This window comes from Camelus ferus, chromosome 21 (genome assembly GCF_009834535.1).
Source record: "Camelus ferus isolate YT-003-E chromosome 21, BCGSAC_Cfer_1.0, whole genome shotgun sequence".
Lineage (NCBI taxonomy): Eukaryota > Metazoa > Chordata > Mammalia > Artiodactyla > Camelidae > Camelus > Camelus ferus.
Window position 1 is genome coordinate 13,645,068 of NC_045716.1, and position 13,237 is coordinate 13,658,304.

General features: G+C 47.6%; 1 protein-coding gene across 3 annotated transcripts in view; it reads left to right on the plus strand.

Annotated features, from left to right (window-relative positions):
- Positions 1-13,237, plus strand: part of CD247 (CD247 molecule) — a 79,820-nt gene that overhangs the window by 53,065 nt on the left and 13,518 nt on the right. The window lies entirely within an intron of this gene.

A 13,237-nucleotide genomic window follows, 5' to 3' on the forward strand; every position in this document is an offset into this window, starting at 1 on the left:
TCGGTGTGTGCATGAAGAAAGCAGAGTAATTTAGACGTTCATCATCTTAAAGGCAACTGAGGAGTGGGTGCACGGCAATGGGGAGGAGGTTAATACAAAACGTCAAAACTGTATTTTACTACTTTTCTTCTCTTTCAAAATTTTACATTCTTATATAATATACTGTAGAACTTGGAAAATAGGGAAAGGCATAAAAAAGATTGAAATCTCATAATTTCGCAAACCAGAGATGAAACCACTGTTAACATTTTGCTGTATTTTCTTCCGTTTGCTTTTCTTTAGTGCTATCTGCATCTCTGTCTATGTGCATAAATCTAGATTTAGAGTCAAATAGGTTTTGCTTTTTTTTTTTTATAATGGGGGTACTGAGGATAGAACCCAGGACCTCCTGCATACTAGTGTGCGCTCTACCACTGAATCAAATTGGATGACCCGAGGGTGCTGCAGGTGTCCCACACAGGCTCTGGTAGCAGAACTCACTGATCCCTGGGGGTTCTGGTGAGACGTCCTGAGGACCCAAAATGTGGGGTAACTGAGAGAGCAAGAGAGAAAGTGACATGCTCAGGCTCCCCATACCGCCCCTCCCCCGCCGCCACCCACACCCCCACCTGAGAAGGGGGAGAGCCGAGGTTTGGAAGCCGCAGGATGAACTCCCTCCCATGGGAGAGAGGTAGCAGCCCAGCAGGCTGGCTCTCAGCCAAACGGTCGCCCACATCCCCAGCACGTCCCCATCGCGTCCCCAGCACGTCCCCATCGCGTCCCCAGCACGTCCCCAGCGCGGCAGCTGCAGGGGCGGCAGGCTTTGTGGGGCCTTTGATCCATGTGAACGAAGTACGTCACAGGCGAGTGCTCGCGGGGCGTGGGCTGGGCACACCGAGGGTTGCCAAACTGACAAACACACCCCTCCAGGAAAGCCTTCCAGCCCTGACTGTGCTTCGATCCAGCCAGCAGCCCCCTCTTCTCACAGACCACGTGCATCGGAGGCTTGGGGATGCAAGGGCGCCCTCCCAGCCCCTCATCCCGGGTATTCCCGGCTCAGACCCGGCTCCGACTCACAAGAGCTCAGAAATAACTCCTCCCCGCTCCCAGCACTAGTCAGCAGCCCCGTGATGTGAGAAGCCAGGCCTTCCTTGCACCTTGCTGCTCACGGGACCAGATTTTTGTTAGGCTCACTTACATTGCTTTTAGACATCTGAGACATAAGGCTCTTAATCTTATTCCTTCTTGTTAAACTTTTGGGGATTACGGAGAGAGAGTTGAAAACACAGGAATGAGGGAGGCAGCTCTCTCTGGGCTCAGCTCCAGAGCAAGGGTACGGGGTGAGTCCCAGCAGACTTTATCATTTATTCATGTCAGAGCCCTAGGACTGCCTGCTTCATGCCGGCACTGGCTAGGGATTGCAGAGTCAAAGAAGAAGAAAATAGATTCCAGACCTTGTGGAGTTTAATGTTTAACAGGGACAGGCCTGTCATCAAAGAATTAGTGGAAATGTGTCAAAAACTACAGTGTCTGATGAGTCAGAAATATTACCATAAACTTATTTTTGAACAGAATGTTAGCTACGTTTTTGAACAATATGCTCAAAGTGATTTTCTTCAACCTCCAGACAACTTACCAGGAAATTCTAAGTTTAAAGCAATGAGTCCAATTGTCCACGTGAAAAAAGTACAAGAAATACACTACAGCGTGTCCAAAAAGCTTGGAAACACAGAAAAAAGTACTGTATTTCTTGTACCTTATAAAAACAGGATTAACAATTGGATTCATTTATTTTTTTCTTTAGATTATACATGACAGTTTATTTCTGTATTTTGTTTTGATTTTGTTTGATTTCGTTTTGATTCAATAATACAAAGAAAATCCTGATTTTCCCACATACACACTTGCAAATATAACCACTTTTTTCTTTTTCTTTTTCTTTTTGGATCCATTTCTTTAATTAAGAGGCACTTAACTTGAACAGGTGTCTTGAAGGTTGAAGGAAAATGTATGGAATGTAGTTTTTGAAAATGTAACTAATATTCTGTTTAACAATAAATTTAACCCACGATTCCTCACTTTTCAGGCCTCCTGTTGAATAGCAACAGGTGCCCGTTGAAGGGAGATTAGTTCTGCCTGAAGGAAAGCACTTTTCCTAGAGTTGGTTATCATTTGATCTGAGCCTGGAAAGACAAGTGCAAGTTTTGTTAAGCTGAAGAATTTAATGGAAGATGAGCTGACCACAGTCTTACTGGATCCCAGGGGCCGGCCCTCCCAGAAGACTCATCCTTCCTGGGTGAACTTCGGCCTGTTCTTTGTTCGGGTGTCGGTAGGATACTGAACTGGGTGGTGGTCCTGCCTGGCAGGGCCCCAGCCTGAGTCCAACACAGGGCGGGAGGTCTGCTCGAAGCCTGAGGCCCACCTGTAAGAAAAGGCCCTGCCAGTCTTCCTCCCTCACTGGCTCAGGGTCTGAGACATCCCACCCTGCTTACATGCTCGTACCAGGGCCACGCGGGCAGGGACACCAGGGAACGTGGAGGGCACTTTGGGAATCTGACAACTTGTTACACCTGCTCATTAAGAAATCTTCAGTAGTTTTCTTCCGATGACTAGCTGGAACACTAGATCACAGCTGGAAGGAACCATAGAGATTATCATACGAAGCCCTTATTTGGGAGGCAAAGGAACCAGGGGTGAAGTAACTTGCCTAAGGTCACATACTTTGGGTGACAACCTTAGCCCAGGCTGCCATGAAAATGGTCTCTCAGGTCTCTTCCAACTCACAGGGGAAATGCAGGGGGCAAAATTCGTTTATTTTTACTCATTAACGGTCACCAGTCAATCCATCAATCAGCCTCTTAATCATCCAAGCAATTATGTACTTACTGAGTTTGGGGGATGCCTACCAATGGGCTTCCTATAGGGGTAGAATTAAAAGAACTAAAAGAGAAGCTCGCTCTTTGACCTGAGCAACCTGCAATCTACTTGAGTAGGAGAGAACCCCTTGGACACAATGAGAGTAACAAAGCGCTCTTTGCACTAAAAAATAATGAATGCAGTGGAAGCTGGTGTAGGCAGGAGCTCTGGGTGGGGAGGAAGCCTTAGGAAGGGGACAGCTGAGAAAGTCTTGGAAAGATTCACTAGAGAGACAGCAAAAGGCAGGATCTGGATGGAGAGTCATGGGCAACATTTGGGAAAACTCGAGAGTGACTGTTTATAGACAAGCCTGCGCTCACTCGTGCACTCACAGGCTCCCTGCTTCAGCACACAGCCGTTCTCATCTTCCAGGGTTGGTAGGTGATTTTGCCCCTTCTCCATACATTGGTGAAGGCTGTACAGGAGCAGGAAGCCAGCTCATTTTGGCTGCAGCGTTCTTTTCTCCTTCACTGGTCATTCTGGTCTGTTTGGAGATTGAACTTACTCTCTTTGGCCAACTAACCTGGCAACGGGAACTAAAGTGTGCTTCGGAGTGCCCGGGCCCCACAATCTGTCTCCCCCTAGCTCTGATCGGACCACTCCAGAGTTCCTAAATTGCTCAGAGCCGCTGTGTCTCTGGTACCAGGAGCCAAAGCCACTGCTAAGACGGTGCCAACGCAGCGTGATACGCCCAGCCCAGCTCCTGGCGCCCCCCAGGCTTGCGGCTCCCACCAGCTGTTTAGAATCCCCCAAGACACAGGTGGGTGTGAGGGCTTCCTGGACAGGCCCCAGGACCCAGCAAGCTGGTCCTTCGCAGATGACTGGATGTGAAAAAAAAAGCAGAGCTAGAAGGAGAAAAAGAAATTCCAGGACTGCCCTCGTTAGTATATTTTAAACAAAGCAGGACTCCAGGCAGCCGGGTTAGGGCGGTCTGATGTTCCCGTGAGATCACACGTGGGCGTGATGAAATGTGGGGAATGAACACACGGTGGACCTGCGGTGTTGGGCTCCCTCAGTCGTCTGACAAAAGCAACAAGTGTGGGTATAATGGTCCCTGCTGGGGTGCTCTGTGTCTATGACAGAGAGCCTTGGGGTCACCCTCTTTCAAGGAGCAAGCCTGTCAGCAAGTGCACAGGTGAGGCTGGATTTAGTCGTAGAATTTCCCAGACCCAACCAACCCAGAAGGCAGTGGTCCCCAAAGTGTAGCACAAAAGAGAATATGGGGGAGCATGTTAGAAGGCAGATCCCTGGGCACTCCTTCAGAGACTCAAATTCAGCTGCTCTGGGGTGATTCTGACACAGGCCTCAGAACAAACTGGCAAGCACTGCTGTGGGCTTTGGCTCTGCTGTGGGCCAAGAGGAGTGAAGGAACCCCTCTTCACCCAGAAACCAGCTCAACTGACTTTTTCTATTCTTCTAAGTCAAAATTCTCTGCATCCTATTTTTCGTAAATACCCTGTCATGAGACCTGATCAGCTCAAGTCAGAGGAAACCAGGAGAAGCTGACAGGGCCTACCTCCTTGGCCATTCTCCTCCCCTACCCTGGCGCCTCACTCCTGGGCTAATGGGAGAGAATGCAGCCCCAACCCTGCATGCAGCACTCCTGGAGCTGGGGATTCCTGGATCCTCAGAGCACTGCCCCATCAGGCTGGGAGGTAACATCCAGCGCTGGCTAATTGCTGGGCCTAAGAGCCAGGAAGGCAGCTGACACAATGCTCAGGGCTCCGAAATGAAAGTAGCTGTCGATTCTGAGAGCGGCAGCTTTGACGACATTTGGAGTCCCCCTTGTGTGAGAACAGACCCCTGTGCTTCCGCCTCTGAGAAGGGGAAGCAGTGCTGGGGGGATCGAGGCGCTCCCAGGGAGAAGTTTAAGTCTCTCCAAAGGGAATTTTTGTCTCCTAAGCCTTCAAATCGGAAGGCAGCAGCTTGTCCTCAGGCTGTGTGACTATGGACACAGCCGCACATGTGTCAGGCGACCCAGGGCCAGGCTTTCTCCCAGTCTCTGTCCTCTCCATCCCCATGGAGGCCCAGAGCGTGGCTCCGTCCGTGCCTCTCAAGAGGACCCCTGGACAGTCCTCTCCAACGTCTGGGAGGCAGCCCCTCCGGCCCCAGCCCCAGCCCCCCCCCCCCAGAGCCCAGCGCCCATCCAGCCACCCCCGAGCGCTCCCAGCCCCGGGCCGACTTCCCCGCAGAGGCTGGGGGCGGTGCGGTTCGGGGGAAGGGACCGCAAGTGGGGGCGGGCGCCTGAGCAGTTCAAGTTCAGATGGGAGATCTCGGGCGATAACCCAGGCCCTGGATGGCGGCGCTCAACAGGAAACCTCGAGCGAGGAGACAGCTGTGGGCCGAGGGGAGGAGCTGCTGCTCCCGGTAACCGCACCGAGAGGCTGTGGGACGGCGCCGGGAGCCCACCCTGGCCGCCTGGGGAGCAAGAGCCTCAGGCCCTCAGCTGAGCCCAGGCCCCCTATTCCTCATGGGAAGAGCTGTCCTTCATGATTCTGGTGACTCGGGTTGTGGTCCGGCACACGTCGGCTTTGGGTGTGGTTCGAGAGGCGAGCTCGGACCCCGGAGCGCACAGGGTGGGCGGTGACAGCCTGGGCAGGACCCGTCCCTATCAGACCCAGGTGGCCGGGGCCGAAGGTCAGTGTGAACATGGCCACCCCGGGGAGAAGCCCCGGAGAGCCAGCCACCGCCTCTCCCCGTCCCCTTTCCTTGAGGGACCCCCCACGTGGTGGACAGTGAGCCTCCCAAGGCTCAGGCTTGCCTCTTGAAAAATCCCGGGGAGTCGTTGGCTCTATCCCTTGAGGTGTCTGTGTCTGATTTCAAATCAGCATAGCATTTCCTCCCCCAGTCTCCGAGAAGCTGAAGCTCGGTGCAGTGGGAAGCTGCTCAGCCGGGCCTCATCCTGTTCCTTGTCCCCCACCCCGCCAGCCTGCCACAGTGTCTCAAGAGAAGCCCATCACAGGGCCTACAGAGGTGGAGGAGGCACCACCCCAGGTTCGGGGAGCCCCTCCTGGAGGGGATGTCAGGCAGGCAGATAGATACACAGGTTTCTGCTGTGGGTGCTGCAGGAGCCGGAAGGAGGTACCCTCAGTCGCCTGGGGCCAGCAGGACGGTTCTCAGAGGGCGGATGAGGGCTGCAGGTAGGGCCCAGACTTTGGCTCCCTTCTGCCCCAGGGTCTCCCTTGGGTTGCCCGGGCAGCTCAGCTACCAACGCCCAGAAACCTGCTTGGCCTCTGGGGTGCGTTAACTCGCAGAAGTAGCAGCATGTTTGGAGCGCGGTCGGGACAGAGCTGCTCTCACCTAGCAGGGTGGGTTCTCATGTCAGGGATGGTAGCAAGGAAGGACTTGCGTGTAAAAGCGTCTATTTTCTGCAGCATTAGATAATAGTAACAATAACACCAGTGCTATTCATCAGCAGTTCAAATGTTCATGCATAAATATATTAAATTTTCCCCAAGTACCATTAGGGTGAAGTTTTCCGTGTATTTAAAATACTTCCAAACCCCAGCAGGTCATCACCAGAAATGTACTGAGCCACAGGGTCTTTCCTCGATGAATGCGTCTCTGTCCCTCTACCTTCTCCCTGCCTAGAGCTGTGCCACACACACCTTGCTTGGTTTAATGGTTCATGTCATTTGTTTTTGTTTGAGTTGTTTAATATTATAACTGTATTATACTATCGTAGAGTTTCAAAGAGCACAAAAATGTGCAAATTGGAAAATAAGTAAAATTTCCCCAACCTCCTCCTCCTTTACTCCTCACCAGAGTTAACCATGGAAAACATATTTTGTGGATATAGTTACCCATATAGATAGGTAGGTAGGTAGGTAGATAGATAGATAGATAGATAGATAGATAGATAGATAGATAGAAACATTTTTATTATGATGAACAATGTTGTACAACTATCATCACTATCTATTTCCAGAAATTTTTCTTTTTTTAACTGTCTGATAGTTTTTAAATTTTTAAAATTACAGACTTAAAGTAATAGTAATAGTAATTAATAATACACTACTTTTGGTGTGTAGTTTTATGAGTTTTAAAATTTGGATAGATTCATGTAACCAGGATCACAAATAGGATGCAGAGCAATTTCCCTCTGAAACTTCCTGATGTATTTTAGAGGTTTATATATTCAGGACTCAATCCTCTTTTGTATATGTGATTTCAAGATATTTTCTCCCAGTCAGTGGCTTCTTCCCCAAAAAAGGAATGATCTTAACAAATTATATACAGAACTTGTACACTGAAAAGCTTAAACCATGTTTACAGAAACTAAAGAGACCTAAATGGAGAGATTTATCATAATCATGAATGTTTCCAGAACTTTTTCATCATCCTAAATGGGAACTCCATCCGTATATGTGTTTATGTGTATATAAGTATACATATGCAGCCTAATTGATATGCCTTTTCTTTTTTACACACAAATAATATACACACTATTCTAGAGCTTGCTTTTTTCATTTAATTATCTTGGCAGTCTTTCCGTAGCAGCGCATGCAGAACTATCCATTGTGCATGTGTATGTTTTTTTTTTTTTTGAACTACTATATATGAATATACCAAAATTTATTTATCGGTTCCTAGTTGGTGGACATTTATGTTGTTTTTCTTCTTTTTTTGCTCCTGCAGATAATGACGCAATAAACATCTTTGTGCATACATCTCTGCCCACTGTGAGGGTTCAACTGCAGAATAAATTAAAGTCTCAGAGAAATGGCAAAATTCCGCCTGGAATTTTTATGTGAGAGGTTTGCTCTCGAGTGGATTTCTTTTAAATGGTGCTGATGTTCGAGAGCATAATGCGAGGGCTGTGTGCTGTGTGAGAAAGAACAAAGGCCTGCCAAGACCCGGCCTCTCACCCAGGCTCTACTCCACATGCGCCTCGGGACTTCCGGAAGGTCATTTCACCTCCCTGACCTTCGGTCTCTTTATCTGCAAAGTGGAGCAAATAAGATCTGCCCAGCTTACTTCACTCCCCTCTTATGAGAATCAAATGAAATCAAGAATATAAAAGGGTTTTGTAAACTGAAAGTGTAGAGCAAATGTTTCTTTATGACCATGATTGTTATAGAGTCAACCTCTGGAGTCACAGGAAAGCCATGGGTCCAAGTTGGCAGCAAGAGGAAAGAAAGAGTCCCTCTTTCTTTCTCTTGATATAAAGATACTGATATAGACATTGACATAGATGTAGACAGATTGTATATACACTTACATGCATATATGTATATATACACACACGCATACATGTATACACACGTATGTGTATGTGTGTAGATATAGATATAGATATAGATATAGATATAGATATAGATATAGATAGCACTCTCTCCCTGTATATCTATCTATACTTTATTCCATGCCTGGCACAGAGCAAGTGCTGTCCACTTGAAATGAGAGACTTGTCCTCTGGCCTTGAGGGGCTGCTGGGAAGGTGGAATAAGTGGAAGGAACTGAAAGGGGAATTCTGCTGGCCAGGGGAGGTCACTTGCCTGTCACTGTCTTACTCCCAGAGCATCAGCAAAGGCGTCGCCTCCCTCCAGTCTCCTCAGCACCCTGTGCCTCTCTCTCGATGGGAAGATCTGTTTACTTGCTCACCTCCCTGCTCAAGTGCAGGCTAGCTCTGTGTCTTGACTTGATCCTCACCACGGGGTTCTGAGTACCTACTAGGTTTCAGGCACTGAGCTAGCTTCTAGTTTAATGCAATATGCCCCTTCCTTGCAATTACGCAGAAGTGAGGAGTTACGGGGGTTGTTTATGGAGAAGGAAACCGTAATTGTTAGGGCTGAGTGGCTTAAACAACAGAAATTTATTTTCCCACAGTTCTGGAGGCTAGAAGTCCGAGATCAAGGTGTGGGCAGGGTTGATTTCTTCTCAGAGCCTCTCTCCTTGGCTTGTAGACGGCTGTCTGCTCTCTGTGTCTTCGCATGGTCTTTCCTCTGTGCGTGCCTGTGTCCCTAACGGCATCTTCTTATAAGGCCACCAGTCATACTGGATCAGGGCCCATCCTAAGACTTCCTCTTAACTTAATTACCTCTTTGAAGACTCTGTCTTCACATACAGTCACAATCTGAGGTACTGGGGGTTAGGACTTCAACATCTAAATTTTGAGGGAACACAATTCAGCTGGTAACAGAAACAAAGGCTTGATGGTCATACGTGTTAATGAAAGATGAGACAGCAAAAGAATGAACGGATTTGCAGCCCTTCAGTAGAAATAAAGCCACTTTCTGGGTGGAAACCTTAGCTTGGTTTATAGGGCAAGGGCAGAAAAAGATAAAGATGACTGCCATTTGGGTGAATGAAGACAAATCATGGAGGACCTCTAGAGAGTAGGCCGGGCCCTGGCAGTGCAGCCCGGACAGACCTCAGGCCTGCCCCGCAGCTCGTCTGTCCTGCGTCTCCAGGCAACCCGGGGGCCCGAGGTAACAGTGAGCCAAGTTTCCTCCAACTGGCTTTAATTTTTTTTCTTTTAAAATGTATTCATGTTTTTGAAATTACAAACAGTGTGTATTTGTTGTAAAAAGAGAAAATCCTGCAATTGCTCCTCTCATTAAGAGTAAAATCGACTGACCAAGGAGGTTCTAACTAATGCCCTCACCCTCTCGTCACCCTCTAAACTCATTTTCAAGTGGTCTCTCTCATTCATGCCACCCTGGCCATACCCACCTCCTTGCTGTTCAGACACACCAGACCTGGGACCACCACAGGACCTTTGCACCTCCTGCTCCTTTGCCAGAAGTGTCCTTCTTCCCCATATCCTCATAGCTGTGGCCTTCTGACTACCTGAGAAAATGGGATCCATCTCTTCATCATTTTTACCTTTATTTACCTGACCAGTAGTGAGACTGAGTGTCTTTTTATGTTTATAAGCAATTCATTTTTCCTCCTCTGAGAATTGCCTACTTGTATCTTTTGCTGATTTTTTTCTCTTGGACCAGTTAGCTTTCATTTTTTAAAGTATTATTGATTCAATTATAAACCTGTAAAAGCTTTAGGAATGAAGCTTTTCATCCTATAATTTTTTACAATGATGAAAAATTAGAAATAAATGGTCATTGATGGGGAATGACTACATAAATAGTGGAAGGATTATTATGCAGCCATTAAAAAGGATATTCAGTAAAACCATAACATGAAATATGAATATGTGAAATAACATAAAAATATAATGTTAAATTATAATGCTAACTAAACATTTTATGTAGAATGATTAGAATTTATAAATAACCAATACCTTGGAGGACAGTCTGCCATCATGTCAATAGTGGCTGCATTTGAACCTGGTATTATGGGTGATTTTTATTTTTCCTACTTTCCTGCACTTTTATAATGAGTTGATTTACTTGAAAATAAAAAAGTGATTACAGAAAAAAATTTTTAAACTATTGCCCAAACCATAACAAGTTTAATGGAAATAAAAATATAATAAGGGAAATATTTACTCATAGTCCTGTTACCTGTATGAAATCAAACAGCTCCTTTCCACCCCCATTCCCTTAGAATTTTTGTCTATGAATATATAATTTGTAGGTGGTTGTGACCAGATGATTAACTTTACAATGAAACATGAATATTTGAAATCCAGCACTGAGGAGGGGGTTGAGGATACTGGCAACCTAAAGTGAATAGCAATAAATTATATTATCCTAATAAATGATGGAGACTTGTTCTGCAAGTCAACGTGATTAGGGCATCTCCAAGTGGGTCAGCCTTTATGGGCATTGGCCAGTGAGGGTCCTGGCCTCGCATTTGATAGCAGGCCAGTGATACCTGTTAACCCCCTAGCATTTTCAGCCCCCTGCCTCCTTAAAGAAAAAAGGCATTTGTAGAGTCAGGATATCATCTACGAATGTGGATCCTTTGAGAAAGAAGGTCTCCACTGCCTGGTGAGGAACCCTTCTCCCCATCCCTGAAGACCAGTAAGTGGTCCAAGGGCAGTACCAAGTCTGGACCAAATGATATCTAGATTATGGATTCAGACAGGCCTGGGTTCATCCCTGCCTCTAGACCTTAGGTGTTAATAAACCTCTCCAAGTCTCAGATTCCCCAGTTGTAAAGTCATAGTTGCTGTTAGGACGAAATGAGAAAACTCACACCTACTTCCTGGCATAAAGTAAATCTTCAACTGGAGGTTGTAACTATTATCCTATGTATCTAGTCTGTATCTTTCCCACTGCAGCAAAAGTTAGTTGCTCAATGAAAGTGAGCAACTCCCTTGAGCAGGAGGTCTGGCTGCCTGGAGTGCTGTGGTCGATGGGCTGGGCATCACCCCCAGCTCAGGCACCCCCATCGCTGCTGCCACTGCCTTCCTGAAAACACATGACTTCCTGTTTTCTAAATTCTTAGCCTGCAACACCATCACCCATTGTGTCTGAGTCTGGGGGTGGGGCTGGGCAGCAGCAGGACCTGGGGCTCAAGGCTGGAGATACACAAGGTGGTCAGGGAGCTTGGTAGCTGTCCGCTCCTGCCTGAATCGTACGCTATTAGTATTGATACCATTAGTGCCTATGGACTGAGAGCTTACTAGGTACCCAGCCCATTCCATTCACCTCGCTCAGCCTGGAGGTAGCTATGATCATCCCATGTGCACACAGCTAATTAAGTAGCAGGGCCAGGTCTCGGACTCAAGATGTCTACCTTCAAAGGATTTAGTCTTGCTGCGATGCTAAACTGCTTCTTATTAAGAGAGAGACAAGCTGGACACTGGTGGGATTTTAAAGGCCCTATGAAAGTGGGAGAATCTGTGTTCTTCATGCTTCTGGAGACAGAACTAGGACCAAAGTTGTTTTTTCAAAGCTCTGAGAATTAGCACTCTCCACCAGTAACTGACAGGTGGTGAGCTCTCTGTTACCCGAGGTATTCAAGCAGAGGCTTGAGGTATCAGAGAAGAAATTCCTACAAAAGATGGGAAGCTCTCTGGATGAGAGAAACCCCAGAGGCACCAGGATAATGTGGAGAGACAAGGAACTCTGTATCAGACGAACCTTGAGAACTTTCTAGCTCTGTGACCTTTCTGAGCCTCAGTTTCTTCATCTGAATAGAATTGGCCGTAATTTTGCCCATATTAATTAGTTCTGAGGATTAAATCAGAAAACGCAAGGGCAGAGAGTTCCCTAAACCGTACACTGAGTGCAAACGTAAGTTACCGCGTTACCATTTTGTGAAGCCGGGAGTTCTCAGAATGTCCGCACGTGATTGTGCTCCTGCCTTGTGCCAGGCAACGTGTGTGTGTGTTATCCTCATACACCCTGAAGGGTGAGTCACTCCATCTTGAGCTGGGGATGCTAACCAGGTTCCATCCCCACCTTGGCATGAAGGGGCGGGAAGCCCAGGTCCATGCCTGCTGCTGCTGGTACCTCCAGATCCTCTATTGTAGCAAAGAAGGTCACTTTAGACCTGCGGGCTCAGCAAGTGCCACCAGGCCGGGCACTGCCCTGTATACTGTTGTTTCATTTCATCTGCATAACTGCCCTGTGAAGTCAGTCTTATTCAAACCCTTTTGCAGGTGGAGGAATTGAAGCTCAGAGTGTTTAAGAAAGCTGTCCCAAACCACAAAGCCAGTAAGCAGCAGATTCAGAATTTAAATCTTAGCCTTTCTGGCTCTAAGGCCTCTGCTCTTTCCTCTTCTTAAGTGGCACCGTCCGTGCTTAGGTGAGGAGGGGAAATAAGCAAGTGAAACCAAAATGCATCATCTGTGATTTCCAGGGCTTGTTGGGGAGGGAGGCACGATGGGAAAAGTTCACAAGCTGCCGTGACTAAGTGTCAAAAGCCGGCAAAGAGTAAGGGCTGTGAATTGAGAGCTGGGTTGAAACTCTGCGTTCTGTACCCAAAGGTGAGGTGCACCTAAGGCAGAGTGGTTAGACAAGTACCCGGAATCAGGAGACCAGTCGTCCCAGCTCGGCCTCTAACCCGCAGGTGTCCTCAGGGAAGTGACTTGATTCCACTGGTCTCAGGTTATCAGCCTGGGAATTGGACCCAGTAATAGCCCCCTTCCTACTTTTTGGGCTTTCATGAGAATCAAATTTGATCAGGCACAGGAAGTAACTTTAAAAGTAAAAATTGGGGTCCAAATGGGAGGGATCCTTACTAGTGGGATGTGAGGGAGTTCAGCAGATGCCCTGCTCCTAAATAGGATTTGCTGGAGGGGGACATGGACACCAGGGTGTGCCTGCAGCTTGAGGCAATGGCAGGACAGAGAGGATTAAGTCCTGTTCCCCCTGTTTGCAGAAGCTCACAGCCTGCCTGGGAGGTAGACAAATAACACAGCTCAAACACAGCTCAAATACAGCTCGCCCAAAGAAGCCAGACCCTGTTGGGGTGGGTGCCTCCCCCA